Source organism: Pogona vitticeps, chromosome 1, assembly GCF_051106095.1.
Source record: "Pogona vitticeps strain Pit_001003342236 chromosome 1, PviZW2.1, whole genome shotgun sequence".
NCBI lineage: Eukaryota > Metazoa > Chordata > Lepidosauria > Squamata > Agamidae > Pogona > Pogona vitticeps.
The window spans coordinates 111,589,570-111,602,721 of NC_135783.1; the positions used below are offsets into that span (position 1 = coordinate 111,589,570).

The 13,152-nt window shown below is 40.2% G+C and overlaps 1 protein-coding gene and 1 long non-coding RNA gene across 2 annotated transcripts in view; one reads left to right on the forward strand and one right to left on the reverse strand.

Moving 5' to 3' along the window:
- The window catches only part of LOC140707523 (uncharacterized), a 165,580-nt gene that overhangs the window by 29,515 nt on the left and 122,913 nt on the right, over nucleotides 1-13,152 (forward strand). The window lies entirely within an intron of this gene.
- On the reverse strand, nucleotides 1,051-7,838 carry LOC144586763 (uncharacterized). The gene is made up of 2 exons (XR_013541785.1): nucleotides 1,889-7,838; nucleotides 1,051-1,156 (listed from the first exon to the last, which is right to left on the reverse strand). It is a non-coding gene; the product is annotated as an uncharacterized LOC144586763 (long non-coding RNA).

The following is a 13,152-nucleotide window of genomic DNA, read 5'->3' on the forward strand; positions in this document are numbered from 1 at the left end:
AAAGCTCATTTATTGTGTGATGATTTTTTAGTGGTCTGTAAAAGTATCACCTATTTTTGCATTTGGAGTTTACCAAGCACTTCCTGTTCAATTTACTGAGGTGTGAAAGTACAAATTTCAGGTTTATAAAATGAAGTGCTATAAATTTTTATTATCCCAGCCTACTATGTCTTTGAGCTGTTTACACCAACAGTTTAATTACAAAGTAGATGGGGAACTGTTTAGGGTTTGCCCACCCTCTGAGATGTCTGGAAGCTAATCAATTCCTGAAGGCCTTAAGACGAGAGGATCCCAGTGAAGTACCAGGCCGATGAGCCGATGAGCCCATTGAGACACTGGCCTCACTTTTGAATGGTGGGAAAGAGACGGAATTGTCCCCTGAGAATGCCTGTCCCAGTGATGGAAAGTAGGGGAGGTGAGTTTGCTGTTGAATTGCCTATCAATAACCAGGACTGTTTTGCATGGTTTGGGGATTGTTAGTACAGTATCTGTTCTGGTGACTGTGACAGCTAAACTTCCAGAGGTCCACTGTGATATGCTTGCTGAGTCCTTTAAGGGTAAAACAACTCTCTTTGATGCTAGCTTAGATGCTGTGGCTTCTTGTACAGCTGACAGCAACCTGGGTTACCTGTGTTCTTTCAAACAGAAACTTCAGCTGCCCTCGAGGATCAACACTGTAATGAGGTACCATAGTTCACAAGGAATGCTGCACTGAACAGAAGATGGCTTCCGTGTTTACATCAATTTTAAAGGAGGATGGCTCACAGAAACTGTCTTTTTTCTAATCTGAACACTTTATGTGCTACAGTACTGTATTGCCTGTCCCTGGGTGTAAGTGAACAGAAATAGAATCAAAGCTTTATTGGAAACTTCCTTGAAGTTTTATTAGTTTTCATTCTGGACTTTCTCAAAGCTATTTCCAATTTCTGTAATTACCTGGGACAGCTGATTTTACCAACTTAAGCAGAAGATTTAATGTTGACAGAATGGTGAGGTCAAAAAAATCAATGCTTTTGGTTGTTGTCTATTGTCAGATTGTATCAGCTATTGTTTCTTTTGATTTATATAGCTCAGACCCTCCAAGGAGCAAGCTTTCTGCAGTAAATGTGGTCTGCTTTATTACACCTCTTCTTTGGCAGTTTAAATAGTGGAGAACCTGCAACAGGAAGGGAATGAAAATATAGCATTTCATAAACAAAGGGATTTGGGTTAGTACTGAATCATCCCCAGGTATCATAAGGGGCTTAGAAAGAATTCGTTTAAGTATGGTTACATTTTTCTAGAAGTTGTAACTGAGGTCGAGAATTAACTGTTTGTTGCCAAGAGACAACTTTCAAGCAAAAAATAAAAATTGTTTGATTGTTATTCAGAACAAACTTGCCAAGCAATACGGTGTGTATCTTTTGGGATTTCTGTGGAATTACTCACAACATGCTGAACACATTAATAAATATTTGTATGACTGACACCAAGGTTTAGGTGGGGAGGAGAACATTCTGCTATTGCATTTGGGGAGTAGAATTTAAATCATTGACAAACCCAGGCTGTGATATTTTGTCAAAGAATCATTAAATGTAACTCATTAGCCTGCTAGATTTTGCAAACAGTGAATTTAGAATGGGGCAAGATAAATCCTTTCTAAAGCAAAGCCCTAAAATAGAGCGTGGAGCTGCACAGTCAGAAGATCAGGTGCTCCAGAGAATTTCCCACCCCCCTCACTGCTTATGGGGGAAAAATCATTGCAAAAATGCAAAACACTAAAAAACAAATTGGCACAAATTTGGAAAAGCAATGACTATAAGTGTTATGGATACAAAAGAAATAATAATTAACTGTGTATGGTCTAGTGAATTCTGGCCTATGGCAACCCTGTATAGAAGTGGCTTACCCTTCCCTTCTTCTGGCGTGCCCAGGGGCAATGCTTCTTGCCCATGACTACACAGGCTCGCTTGTCTCCTGGGAGGTCCAGTGGGGAATCAAATTCACGACCTCTGGATCTGCAGCCAGATGTCTAAACCACTGAGATATTAAAAAGGGTGAAAATTTGTAGTGTGTTTAAATAAAGTCTACACAGGGAGAAGTGTTACAAACAATAATCAATTAGGGCATTACCATGGGAACTTAAAGCAACTCATCATAGGATTTCTGCTGAATCTTTGAAGCAGCCAATACAGTTTTTTTAAAAGGACATTATCTTAGAATTATCTCCTGCCTCTGCCTCTGTTTCTTTCTCTCTCCCCCCCCCCCCGTCTTACACATACGCATTCATGGGCACACACACAGATTCTGGCTATAATGCCAGTAAGGTAGTATCTAAATGCTTAAAATAAGATTCCAAGTATATAGGGCAAAATAAAATGTAGTATGAGAAGTGATTCTGTCTCAACTCAATAAAACATTGCTGTGCCAGAAGAATACAGGTATGTCAACCATTAACTGCAAGTAGCCAATGACAGTGTTTGGAAACAAACATACATCATGTTGCAAACAAGTGTTGAGTCTTTGCTGCATTTTTTTAAATTGCAGGTGCATTCCTGTGCAATCTTTTTTTCTCTCTCCCCCCCCCCTTTTCATATTTGGTTCGAAGACTTCGTCCCTGCCTCATCATTCATAGGAATTTATACATCTTATGAATTTTCCATGACATACACATTTATTTACCCATTTTCCTAATATAAATGTTTTCATATGCATTGCCTCATTGAACAAAGCATGTCTGAATGTCTTTTTTAAATAACTGTACACATTTTTAAAACTGCACCTCTTTTATATCTCCAAAATGTAGTCCAAGCTTCACAAATGTATGAATTCCCCAGGCAAACTGCGCTTTGTCTCAGAACAAGTCTCAGAAAGTATGAAATGTGTAATTTTGCAGAGAAATGTGAAACATTATATATCCATGAAACCTTGCCGAAGTTTAGGAAAGGGAAGAACATCTGAGTAACAGGCACTTTAAAGGGCATTTTTACATAGAAAGCCTCTCAGCACATTTTGCACTTCAGCTGACTGCTCCTTGGTCAAAATGTTATCTGCAGAACAGTAACCAAAGGCAGTAGGGAGATGAATACCATTTTCAAGATACCTAATCCTTACAATTCTTTAAAGACGTCGGGCAGAACAAGTTAAAAATTTAAGTTTTTTTTAAAAACCATTCATAATAGCACTGTCTGGTTTTTGTTTGGATGTATCAGTCTTAATGCCTTTTACTAAAAGTATGAAATACAAGATAGAAGTAACTCAAGATGCAGATACGGATAAAATTTATCTGTAGAAACAAGATATGAATTATGCCACCAATAAATGACACATCAGCAGTCAGTATTTGTCATATATAAACTATTATTACTGGAATATAAACAATCTCTTACTTCTTTGCTGGACTTCTATATTTTTTCAACATGTTCCTTCCCTATAAATGGGCCATAGTGTTTTAGATAGCAGACAGGTCTCTGCAATCCTTTAATTAAAATCAACTAGATCTTGAGATCTGGGGTATTTCTATGGATCACTCCTTAAGGTTCCTTTAGGCATCCACATGGGGAAGCACAACCACCCCTGATGTTTTTAATCTGCATGATTTAATTAGTTAGTTTTAGCAGTGCAACTTGTATTCCTAAATGCCTGAATTCTAGAAAGCAAATGCCACGAACATTTCTTTCTTGTTTCCAAAGGTGAGCCAAAACACAAGAGACTTATAAAGCAAAGGTTATGTTTTAGAAAGAAACTTCCACTAAGCAATTAATTGGTGTTCCTTGAAATAAACACTGTGTCAGAAATATCTAGGGGTGCCACATGGAGTACCATACCATCACCAAATTTAGAGGTGCTACCCTCTACCTGTTTGGGCCAACACTTAGCCTGAACTTTTATTTATTTTTTTAAAAAAGTAGATTTCTAGCTCTTATGGAACATGAGTTATAAGGGAAATGTGCACTCAGTGCTTTGACCTACTGTTTGTGAGAAACACACTTTTCTGCATGACCAGCCAATGACTGAAGCTGTCCAGTTTCACAGGTAAATATTGGGATTATTGTCTTTTGCCTATACTGTTTCTATTCAACTAATGTATAAAAAGCAACAATTAAGGCATGGCAATGAATGTCAGATGGGGGATTATGGGAGCTATTATCCCCCTGCACAAAAAAAAGAACTTTCAATACTAGGACACTATGATTCTTACATTTCCTGGTTTGGCAGGGAATTAAATTCCAGGGCCCTTACCATCCCCTCCAGCTCTTCAGATTTATAGGTCTATGAGTCTGTGATTCCTTCCTGAAGTGTTAAGTTCCAATTTAGTTTCCACAGACTTCTGGGACCTTAGCAGGGGAGTGTAACTATCTGCTGCTTGGCTTTGGGGGGAAAGGGGGGAGGGGCATTATCTATTAACAGCTTCTGCTTGTTATGGTTGTTTTTATTTTTATTAGTGAACATATGGTTAGTACAAATCTTAAATTTCTGGGAAGAATTTTCAGTGCATGAGAAGGAATAGGTTCTATGTGTATGTCTCTCTGAATTGCTTACTCAGATGTAAGTCCTGCTAAATTAAATGCTCAGTAAATGTGCACAGGAAATTGATATCTTTATGTTCACTATGAAACAGAGATTGGCAGAGTTACTTTTTTGGAATATAGCGTTCAGAATCTCCTAGTCAACATGGTCAATGACTGTTCTGGCTGCAGCATTCTAGACGAGGTAGTGTTGGTTTATTAAATTGAAAATACATTCAGTCTCATCCATAATATAGCACAGCACTTGGGGAAAACACCGTTAATAGGGGTGCATGCTAGAAAGCAGGTGGCATGGATGTGTGTGTGTGTGAGAAAAGTCGACTGTGGCAAAGAAGGATAAAGTAGGATATTTTCTAGTTGTATCAAAGCATTCCATTTGCATTTCAGAAGGAAACCTTGCTTTCCCCCCATGATTTCTTCAACTTGCCTTCAATTTCCCCTGCATTTCCCCCTTGCAAATCAGTGGACAGTGTATCATTCATGGGGGATTCCTATGGTATTCTATAGCACTTTCCCCCCCGCTAGCCAAAAATAGCAGCTGTCTCATGAGAATATTATCAGAAGCCCAATATGTATGGCATTGTCATGATTTATTGATTCATATACATCAACAAAGTACATGGCCACTTCACACAGTGTCTCCCCATTTTATTCTAATAACCATGCTGTCAGGTAGATTCTGATTGACAGGTGCTAACTGACTCAAGGATAGCAAATAAGCTTAGTGACTACACAGGGATGTGAACTGACATCTCTCTGTTCCAAATCTAGCGTGCTAACCATTACAGTACTGGATCCCTTGATAGGAAGGGCTTCAAGGCCACAGTCTTGGCAGAGGGAGGGACCAAGAGCAGATTGGGCACAACCAGGTGTCATTCTTCTCAAATGAGACTTTTAAAAAAAAGAGTACACAGCTGAGTTTCCATGCAGTGGCTCACAGACTGAATGCAAGGTAAAACACCTGGTTATCTTCAATTTTATCAGAAGGATAAATTGTTTTGAATAGCTTGGTACCTCAGATCTGGGAGCAGCAGTTTTCTACTACTGAGTCTTGTGGGAAAGGAAAGACTCCTCCACTCCAACATAAACCCTATCAAAGAAACCAAATATATAGGGTTTATGTTGGAGGAGTCTTTCCTTTCCCACAAGACTCAGAAGAAGAAAACTGCTGCTCCCAGATCTGAGCTACCCAGACTGAATTCTTTCATGTGTCTCATTCTGCCCCTCCTTGCTTGCACATGTGTAAACACAGTAGCCCTAGATCAGTGGTTCTTAACCTTTTTGAAAGAAACGCCCCCTTGAGCCATTGAGGAAGTTATCATCGCCCCCTCCCCATGGTGATGTTATTTATTTATTTATTTATTTATTTATTTATTTATTTATTTATTTATTTATTTATTTATTTATTTATTTAAGACACTTAAATCCAATCACCCCTGAAAACAAAATTCAATTCCAAGAAAATGAAATGCCCCCAAAAAGTAACATTTAATAATTTAGTTGCAAGCGAATTTTAAGACGCAAAAAGAAATACAATATAAAAAGGGCATAAAAACAAACCGCAATGCAGGAACTAAAAATTTCAAGACAAAAACTCTGAAACTAAATTAAGATTGGAGGAAAATATATATTCATGCACACTGTAAAAAGGCTGCAGCCATCTTCACAGGTTTGGCTTGCTCCAGCGCCCCCCTACCGCCCCCCTTCTGCTCCAGCGCCCCCACACCGCCCCTTTTCGTTCTACTGCCCCCCTGAAAAATGAAATCGCCCCCTGGGGGGCATTATCGCCCACGTTAAGAACCACTGCCCTAGATGGCTCATATAATTACATTAGAGACAGAATGGTTTCCTATATGAAAAGGTATCAGACAAGGGTGCATTTTATTCCATTATCTGTCCAGTCAGTACAGTATGCAGAACAGATCATACAAAAAGCCAGACTAGATTCAGCTGAAGGAGGAGTGAAAATAGGTGGAAGAAACATCAGTGATTTAAGATATTCAGATGACACTATCTTACTGGCAAAAAGCAGCAATAACGTGAATGATTTTAAGTGAAAGATGAAAGTGCCAAGCAGGAGAGCAGTTGATCAAACTGATAACTACAGAAGAACCACACAATTTTAATGTTGACAAATAAGAAATAGAAATAGTTAGAGGTTTGTATATCTTGGTTCAATCATTAATCCAGAGAGTACAACCGAAAAATCAGAAGAAGGCAGAGACTAGGAAGGGCAGCAATGAAGGAACAAGAAAAGGTCATTGAGTGTAAGAATAGGTCACTGGAGACCAAGACCAATATCATCCATACTCTTGGATTTCTGATCACCATGTATGGTTGTGAAAGCTGGACAGTAAAGAAGGCTGACAGGGGGAAAAACTGATTTGTTTGAAATGTGTTGCTGGAGAAGAGCTTTGTGGATACCCTGTATTCCCTGGACTGCTGGGAATACAGACAAGTGTGTCCTAGATCCACTCAAGCCTGATCTGTCTCAGGAGGCAAAAATGTTGAAACAGGAGGTTATCCAACTTTGGGCGCATCATGAGAAGGCAAGATTTTCTAGAAAAGGCAATAATGCTGGGAAAGGTAGAAGGCAGCAGGAAAAGAGAAAGTCCAGAGATAAGATGGATTGACTCTTTAAAGATAGCCACAGGCTTGAGTGGCACATAACAACAACAGTAGGAAAGCAAATTTTCTTTGTATAATTGTGTCATAAACTGCTCAGAGAGTGCTCCATGTACTTAAGGGGCGAAATATAAGTCTGTCTAACTAACTAACTAACTAACTAACTAACTAACTAACTAACTAACTAACTAACTAACTAACTAACTAACTAACTAACTAACTAACTAACTAACTAACTAACTGTGCACCATAATAGATGGTGACTGTCAGCCTGGGCTAGTTGCTTGCCTTCTGGAGCATCTGCACATTCACAAAGTTTCTCTTTAAAGGACATAAGAGTTTATTCTCTGCTCCTTGAAATGGATTTGATGTAGCTGTCAAGCCACACATGGCAATGATGAATGTACCTACAAAAGGCAAATAACTGCTGTTTCAAATTCAAGTACCTTGAAGGACTTACATAACAGGTGGATCAGCTGTCCGCTACTGCTTCAGGAGTTTATTAATCTTCCATTTCACTCCCAATAAAGCCTTTGGCATGGCTTTATTGTAAACACAGTCAGAACATTCACATGGAACTGAGACATACCATCTGCAGTCACCAGCTGAGGAAATTCCCACATATGCTATTAAAAAGTGGTATTCTCTATCAGTATTGGAAAATGTTTTCATGCTGTAGGTATCAATCAGCAGGGGCAGCTAAGTTTCCAAACTATCACAATATTGTAAAGCAGAGGTTGTCAACCCCCCAGTCCACAGCCGGTGCCAGTCTGTGGCCTGAGCCGGACCGGGCCGTGGAGACAGACCTCCTGCCCCCCCCCACATGCACTCCTCTCCCTACAGTCGCTTTGCGCACACGCACACATGCTAGCGCCAGCATGAGCGCTCCCCCAAGCCTTCACATTTTTTTTTATTTACAGTATTTTTTTAGCCACACCATTACCAGTGGCTTCTGGCGGCGTACAACAATATTAAAACTTAAAAACATTAAAAAGACAGTATAAAATATCCTATATTAAAACAATTCTTAAAACATTAATATTAATAAGTCCTGCTGCTCATGTGACCAGCTAAAGAATACTGTTTAATTACAATGCTGGCTAAACAGAAAGGTCTTTGCCTGGCGCCGAAAAGCCAAGAGTGTTGGAGCCAGGCGGATTTCTCTAGGGAGCACATTCCAAAGTTGGGGGGCAACAGCCGAGAAGGCCCTATTTCAACATGCCATTCCCCTCACCTCTTTCAGGAATGGCACCTTCAGAAGGGCCTCCTGGCCTGATCTTAGAAGACGGGCAGGCTCATATGGAAGAAGGTGGTCCTTTAGATAATATGTGGCCAAGTGTCTGAGCGCCTGTGCGAAGAGGTGGGTGTGCACACAGGTGTGTGTGCAGGCGCTACTGCGCATGTGCGAAGGAGTGGGGGAGCACTCATGCTGGCGCTGGTGGGCAGGCACACGCTCCCCCACTGCTTCACGCATGTGCCCAAGAGAGCGCACATATGTGCCCAAGAGAGAGAGTGCCCGTGTGAGCACGGTGTGTGTGTGTGTGCCCCACCTTCTTCAGAAACCCAGACAGTCTGTGGTCCCAAAAAAGTTGGGGACCACTATTGTAAAGGATATGTTGTGCTCACATAAAGTATAATCAGATATTAGTTTGTCATCTTGTCACAAAGACAACCCCTGCTCCATTTCATTATTCCAGGGGTTGGGTATCTACAATTTTCCAAGTGTTGTCAGACTCTGTCACCCATCTCTGCTGCCTAGCTTAGCCATTGCCAGTCATTAGGAATTATGGGTATTGTAGTCCAACATCATCTGGAAAGTCAGTTTTTCCCAGCTGTTCTTATGTAAAACTTATCATATATTTTCTTTCTGCTCTGAACAAATAGGCAGATACTATTTGGTGTGGTCAAGGCAAGTAGTTTCGCTTATAATTTTTATAGGAACCGAGAAAACACACAGAGGCTGAAAGCCTGTTGCTTAACATAGTAAGTCACAACTAGAGTCAGCTCACTGAATCAGTAGAATTTACAGAGGAGCTGACTCACCAAATTTCCACTAAGTCAATGGCTTGATTCTAGTTGTGACTCACTCTGGTAACCAACAGGATTTCAGCAAGTATGTGGTACCAGGCAAAGGCTTCAATTTCCTAAGCCTTTCCAATTTCACTTTTTAAAATTCTTTTGGCTGTGGAGTTATGCCTGAAGCTATTTTGCAGAACTTAATCACTATCTTGGTAAGAATCACAAAAATCAAAGGGATGGCTAAATATATTTTTCAATAGCTAATAGTTATAGTGGAGTTCACTTTTTTTAACGTGAACTTCCCTGTTTTTGCACTTTTGAACCAATGTACAAATTAAAATTCAGTTATTCTTCAAAATTCACATTTCTCTGAAATTTGAAGAGAGTTACGTAATTAAAAATGTGTTCTCTGTAAGGAAATTAACTAGCATTAGCAGTGTATTACAAAGGAAAAAATTGCTTGCAGAAATATATATATATCTTAGGCTAAGTGCATGTACTGTAGGACCCCTGTATCTGCAAGATTGGTATCCGCAGCTCCACTTATCCGTATTTTGCCACAGCCCTATATACAGTTCCCTTGCATCCATGATTTCAGGCATCCACTGTAGATCATGAAACCAATCCCCTGTAGGTACGAGGATCCTACTGTATTGGGATAAATGTGCACAAAAATATATGCAAATTTTAATGGATCCTTTTTTTAAAAATTATGCTTAATGTCTTGGATGATCTAAACCAGATGAGAAAAATTCTGATGGAATGAACAAGGTTGGAAAACTAAGAATCTGGGAAAAACTGAAAATGACATTGTTGCTCATCAATAATATTTGAGGAGAGGACTGTTGTATCACAGCCTTAGCTTAACTAAAGCAAAACCATGCAAAAGTATTTGCATTTTTAAAAACCAGACCTGTCTGTGTAATTCAAACAGGTTGTAGCAGGCAGCTTTATCGGGCGAATAAATTGATTTACTTTGGTGCAGAGTGCTATTTTTTTTTCATAACACCCTAGTTAAGTACATAACACTCTAGTTAAGTACATAACACCCTAGTAGTACATAACACCCTAGTTAAACCTATTTGATATAATAATTTGATGGAAACAGCTTACTGTAATTTTAGGGAAATTTCCCATTTCCTGCTTTCCTGCTGCACCCAACTGCCCTTCCAAAAAGACCCACCAGTAAGGAGGGCTCTGCTGAAGACAGAAATATGGGAGGGCAGAGGGCAACTGCGAGGAGGAGAATTGCTCATAACTGGAGGGTCTAGTACTTCTTTAGAAACTTCCATTGCAAATAATGAATACATTTCACGATTTTCACAGAAGTGCTGAGTAATGTGTGGTCCTCCAGAGGCTGCTGAACCCCACTTCCCATCAGTCCTGTCCAAGCTGGACCCATGCAGTGGTTTACTGGCAGTCATTATTTCATCAGCATCTGAAGAGGTGATGGTTTGCCACCTTTAAGGTAGCATTCCAGTTTGCATTGGTTTGTTGCTTGTCTGGGAGGGCAGCTGGACTTCTGCACTTTTCTTATTTCTTTAGACATAGTAATATCTGGGGCAGGAATGGAGGCATTGACTAGAATCCATCTCATCAATCTTTTTAGTTGTACAGAATCATTTCTTTGGGGAATTGCCCTGTATAGTTGTGTTCCGGCAGAGGAACAGAGAAAGCCTACTGCTGTCTTTATGGATTAGATGCCAACAAAGGTATTGATTTTTATTACACCCAAAATCACAGGTGCTTCAGGCTACACAAATGATAAGGAACAGGTCAGGTTATATTAGCATCTGATCACCTGGACTTTGGTCAGGAAGGAAAATCTCAAAATGCAGCTGCTCTTGGAGTTGTGGAAAACATTTAAAGGTAGCTTGCCAGTATGTGTGTAATTACATTCTATGAAGTGGGTAGAAGGAAGGAAGGAAGGAAGGAAGGAAGGAAGGAAGGAAGGAAGGAAGGAACGCAAGTGACACTTATTTTTCTGTTAATGAAACAGCCTGTGCTAGAAAAATTTCAAAAGGGTGTGTGCGCCCTGCTTCTTATGGTAGACATTTCTGAGTCCATCAGAATGTATTTTTCGCTCCATAAGACGCACCTTTCCATAAGACACACCAATTTTTTAGGAGAAGAAAACAGGAAAATATAATCTGTTTTCTTCGCTCCATAAGACGCACAGACTTTCCACCCGCCTGTTTTGTGGGAAAAAAGTGCATCTTATGGTGCGAAAAACAAGCAACTCTAGTTCATTTCTGAGTGACATGTATCTGTCAGTAAAGAAGCTTGGCTTATATACCTAATCTGATCTGGCCCAGCAAATTCTTATTTCAGCTGCTTTTCTAGGAGTTTTGCTTTTTGTCAAGGTGGCATGTTTTCATCACCTTCCTTTGCCATGCTTCATTTCTTTGTACACCTGAGGGCTCTATGAACCATTTCAAAGTGTTAAATGTGGCCCATAGGATAGGCTTAGTTTCACTGTTGCTAACCTTTCAGGGCCACTGAGTTGGTTTCCATGGGCCTCTAGCTGAGATTCCTCTCTCTCTCTCTCTCTCTCTCACACACACACACACACATGCACGCACGCACGCACACACATGCACACACACACACACACACACACACACACACACCCCTCTATCCAAACAATAGGTCTTTTTTGGTTTTTCTTTGTCTAGGCACTCCTAATATTTTTGTAGCTTGCACCACTTCCAACATGTGGCTGAATATAAGAAGATTTTATCAGATATTAGGGCTCAGGTCAAATTAGCAAGCTGTTTCCATGGCTTCTGTCCCTCAGCAGAGCTCCAGATCTTTATTAGATCAGAACATACAGACAAGTGCATGGATAAGTTTAGGGGAAAAAACATATGGGATGCTGAAGCTGAAAAAAACTGTCATTGTATATGTCCACATCTTCAAATCTGGTTGAATTTGTGGTCTGTGTTAACTGGATGATTGATGGGTCTATACTTACAAAGGCTTTCACAGCCGGGATCTAATGGCTGTTGTGGGTTTTTCAGGCTCTTTGGCCGTGTTCTGAAGGTTCTTCCTAACGTTTCGCCAGTCTCTGTGGCTGGCATCTTCAGAGGACAGCCGGCCGCAGAGACTGGCGAAAAGTTATGAAGACCAACCTTCAGAACACGGCCAAAGAGCCCGAAAAACCCACAACAACCGTTCTATACTTAATTAGTGGATTTGCCATTTTGTACAGTATGCTGAAATCACCACCACTACCATGTAAATAATAGGAATCTGCCTTATAACAGGATCAAGTTACCTGATCCCTCTCACCCATTATAGCAGTTATTCCCAAGAATCACAGGTAGGTTGCCTTACTAGCACCCCTGACCTGGATGCTTGCACACAAAGATATTAAGTGTGCAGTGTGAGAAAGTGGCATGCTTTTGAATAAAATACAAGAGATCTTTACAGAACACATCATTCCAGATAATTCAACATACCAGACTATTAGATGATTTATGCACAGCTCTTCAAGCTGAGCCCTTCTTATACATACATGCCTACTGCCCTAAAGAGAATGGTTAATTCCTCATCAGCACATTATCAGCACAGCTTCAAACTGGCTCATTTAGCTTCCTCCCCCATTCAAATGTTTAACACATTTCCATCTTGAATAGGAAGAAAACTGAATTTTAGTAAGTTGCACAAAAATAAACTCAAACAAAATCCTCACCCATTTGTACCGGCCAAATTCGATAGGTAAAGATAGTCCCACTTCAGTGAGAGGATCATGTTGTAGCTGTCCCCCATCTATGTCTTACAGGTGAGGAGCAGCTTGGGGACTGAAAAGAAAAGAAAGAAGGAGGGGGGAGAGAGCGAGCTGTTTGAGCACTGCCTAGTCAGTGATTGGGATGAAAGTTCCCTCCTGAAGTTTAGGGATGAGACACCACTCACCATGATCTACATGTCACCCATGTACCTAGTATAGTTAGAGTGCAATCTTATATTAAAAATTAATCCTACTGAGTTCTGTGTGGTT